The sequence below is a fragment of the Chrysochloris asiatica genome, unplaced genomic scaffold (genome assembly GCF_000296735.1).
Source record: "Chrysochloris asiatica unplaced genomic scaffold, ChrAsi1.0 scaffold00048, whole genome shotgun sequence".
NCBI lineage: Eukaryota > Metazoa > Chordata > Mammalia > Afrosoricida > Chrysochloridae > Chrysochloris > Chrysochloris asiatica.
Genome location: NW_006408566.1, coordinates 12,183,779 through 12,187,545, shown reverse-complemented (window position 1 = coordinate 12,187,545; position 3,767 = coordinate 12,183,779). Strand labels below are relative to the sequence as shown.

Here is a 3,767-nt window from a genome sequence, read left to right as displayed (position 1 = left end):
GCTTTAGAGAGAAAGTCTCATGTTACAAATATATATTTGCATTTTTTTCCTTCAAAGACTAATTACAAATTATAGGGCTGTAATGGGACCATGATACGATAATAATATGAAAATAAAAAAGCCATCTGTTTATACAAAGTGTTCCTGAATGGCGTAAAATTGAAGGGGATCACAAAATCTATGTACGTGTATCAATCATTAAGAGTTCAGAAATTAAGCTTGCTTTAAGAAAACTCATTATGTTCCTCTTTTAGGAGTAGAGGTTGCAAAGTTGTGATATATAACAAAATATTATGTATAAAAACTCCACAACCAAGATTTACTGACAATAACTGCAAGTTGAACCAAAAACTAAACCCAACTAGACCTTTACTGAGGCTGCGTAAATTTTTGCTTTGGAGCTTGCAAGATTTTACTGAGGTAACTATCCCCTTTCTCTGTCCCCTTTCCCTGAAATAAACTCTACAGCTGCCTTCTTCATGGTTATCTTTGATAATGCTTTCAAATCTCAAAAGAAAAACAACCTGCTTTAAAGTAAGCAAGAAAGGTGAAAAACAAAACTATATGGGATATATGGAAACCAGCTTAAGAGTATGAGCTGAGGGAAAAAAATACCAGAAGGAATACCACAGTCTGCCCTCAAAGGAAAGTGAAACTTTTTTAAAATGAGGGGGCTTTTACTCCTCACTTAGGCTCTTCTTCCACATTAGAAGAGTGTGGAACCAATTTCAAACTCTGAAGGAGGAGGAGCTAAGGAAGTAAGTAACCGATCAAGTACAGCGATAGCTTTAACTGTCAATGAGTTTCTTTGCTCTGGCTTTGGCAAAGTCAATACGATCTTTGTTGGTGTCAGCCTTTTCTGTGATCTGATTTCTTTGTTGATTTTGAGTGTCAATCTCATTGCCCATGTCCAGGGCCATGTTTTTTAGATTTCCCAAGATACTGCCCACCTGAGTCAAGTTCTCCTCCATTTCATCTTCTCTGGCATCATTAGTTATATGTTTAATGTATCCACCGCTGGCTGCTCCTGTGGCAGCTTGTTGAGGCTGGCCATTTGTCACCTGGCCTGGCTGCTTAGATACTACGTTGTTAGGTGAGTTGTCTCCACCATCTCCCCATGTTGTCTTATAGGGCTTACCAGACTTAAAGTTCTTCGTCCTATTACATGGGCAGACACAAAGGCCACAGCATTTGTTGAATTCTGTTAAGGTCTTCTCTGCCTCTCTCATGTCTTTATTTATTTGGTCCATGCCTTCTTCTATATGGTTTAGTTGTTCCCCTTGTTCATCCAACATAGTGATGGTCTTGATTCCTACATCCTGAGACTCAGTGGCTAAACCCAGCATTCTCCTTGTACTTTCCAGAGACTCATTGGTAACCTGATGAGCCCTTAGCAGAATTTCTTCTGATGACAAATTATCCAAGATGAATCAAAACTCTTGACAGGCATAGAATATGAAATGTGGATATTCAAGCAGTTGTGGTCATTCTTTTCATCCAGCAGCTTAAACACCCCCAAGAATGGACTTAGTGCTGTGAATTTAGGATATCAATCTTTATGCGTTCCATTTCATTTTTGACAACTTCTAATTTTCCTGCATTCATACATTGTACATTCCACATTCCAATCATTTATGTATATTTTCAGCTGTTTCTTCTCTTTTTATGGCTCCCCCCATTAGTAAATAAAGGTCCCTGAAGCTTTGCTCCATTCATAGCATTAAGATTGACTTTACTTTGAGGAGGCAGCTTTACCTGAGTCATATTTTGAATACCTTCCAACATAAAGTGCTCATCTTCTGCCTCTGTATCAGATGTTTCACAGCTATTCATAAGGTTTTCAGGGGCGAAACCTTCAAAATGGACCTTCTTTCCCTTCTTCCTAGTCTGTTCTTAGCCTGGAAGCTTCACTGAAACTTGTCCACCATGGGATATCTTCCATCATCACAGTAACATGCAAGCCATCACAGTACCACAAACTGACAGAATAAATGGTGGTGTTGGTGGTTATGTGCCATGCAGTTGGTTCCAACTCATAGTGACCCTACATAGGGTTTCCTAGGCTGTAAGTATTTATAGGAGCAGAAAGCTTCATCTTTCTCTAGTAGAACAGCTGGTAGTTTTGAACTGCTGACCTTGAGGTCATAACCACTACACTACCAGAACTCCTTGACAGAATAGATAGGGATACATAAAATCCATATCTTATATGGTTGATATAAGAATTAAATGAGATAGTATTCATAAACTCTGTCCAAATTTTACAGTCCTTAGGTACAGGGATCACATCTTTCTTCTTCTCATGCCTAGCATATTGTTGTTGTTGTTAGGTGCCATTGAGCGGTACTGACTCATAGCGACCCCATTTGCAACAGAAAGAAACACTGCCCAGTCCCGGGCAAACCTCATAATTGCTGCTACACTTGAGCCCATCGATGCTGCCACTTTGTCAATCCATCTCGCTGGGGGGCTTCCTCTTTTTCTCTGACCCTCCACCTTCCCAAACATGGTATCCCTCTCCAGCTACTGGTGACTCCTAACAATATGTCGGAAGTATGAGAGATGACGTCTGACCATCCTGGCCTCCAAGGAGCACTCTGGCTATACTTCTTCCGACACAGATCTGTTGGTTCTTTTGGCAGCCCATGGTACTTTTCAATATTCTCCTCCAACACCATAGCGCAGATACATCAATTCCTCTGATACCTTCCTTATTCACTGTCCAACTTTTACATGCATATGAGGTTATTGAAAATACCTCATGGTTTGGGTCAGGCGTACCTTAGTTTTCAAGGTGACATCTTGTTGAAACTTGTTTGGTTGAAGCTTGAATTGTTTCTTCAGTACTTTCAACTTGAGAAATGTTGAGCGTTTTCTTTCCCTTGTGGTTTTCTAACTCCAGGTCTTTGTACATTTTGTTGTAACACTTGACTTTATCTTCTTGAGCTGCATGTTGAAATTTTCTGTTCAGCTCTTTTACTTTCTCATGTCTTCCATTCACTTTAGCTTTTCTGTGCTCAAGAGTAAGTTTCTGACATTCTGACATTCATTTTTGTCTTTTCTTTCCTTTTTTTAAAAAAGACCTTTTGCTTTCTCCCTATATGATGTTTTTGTTGTCATCCTGCAGGTCTTCTGGTCTTTGATCATTAGTGTTTAATGCATCCAATCTGTTCTTGAGATGGTCTCTAAAATCAGATGGGATATTTTCAAAGTCATATTTTGGCTCCACTGGACTTGTTTTAATTGTCTTCAACTTAAGCCTGAAGAATGCAAAGAAAGCTGCTGGTGGTGGTGGTTATGTGCCGTGGAGTTGGTTCCGAGATTCGTAACCACTACACTATCAGTGTTGCCCTGTTTGGTAGCTCTTTTGTCAGTAGGCAGGTTTGTTTCCCTCAATCAGAGGCAATGATGAACTTGGACGTTGGCTACCCAAAAGGGGAGGGGGGGGGCTAAAAGGCAAGAAGTGACTGGCTTAAAAGCTTTCAAGAGGGAACCTAGATCCAGAGGGCATAGAGAAAGGTAGAATCTCTGCTGAGTAGTATCCAATCTGTCTAGGTGGGGCTGATGAAAGGAAATACAGATAGGTCTCTTGTAATACAATAGTGAATAATTGTTATCAGGACTGATTGTGAGGGTTGGGAATGTAAAGGTAGATGTTTTGTAGCAAGGAGGGGGATGATTAACTTTGCAGTTTAGGAGTGGAGGTCCCTGGGACCATCAAGGGAGAAGAGCCGAGAGCGGGACCCTACCCAGAGAAGCAGTGATGC

The 3,767-nt window shown here is 40.5% G+C and overlaps 1 pseudogene; it reads right to left on the bottom strand.

Annotated features, from left to right (window-relative positions):
• Nucleotides 1–788: 788 nt before the first annotated feature.
• LOC102837576 lies at nucleotides 789–1,424 on the bottom strand (annotated as a pseudogene).
• Nucleotides 1,425–3,767: the final 2,343 nt, after the last annotated feature.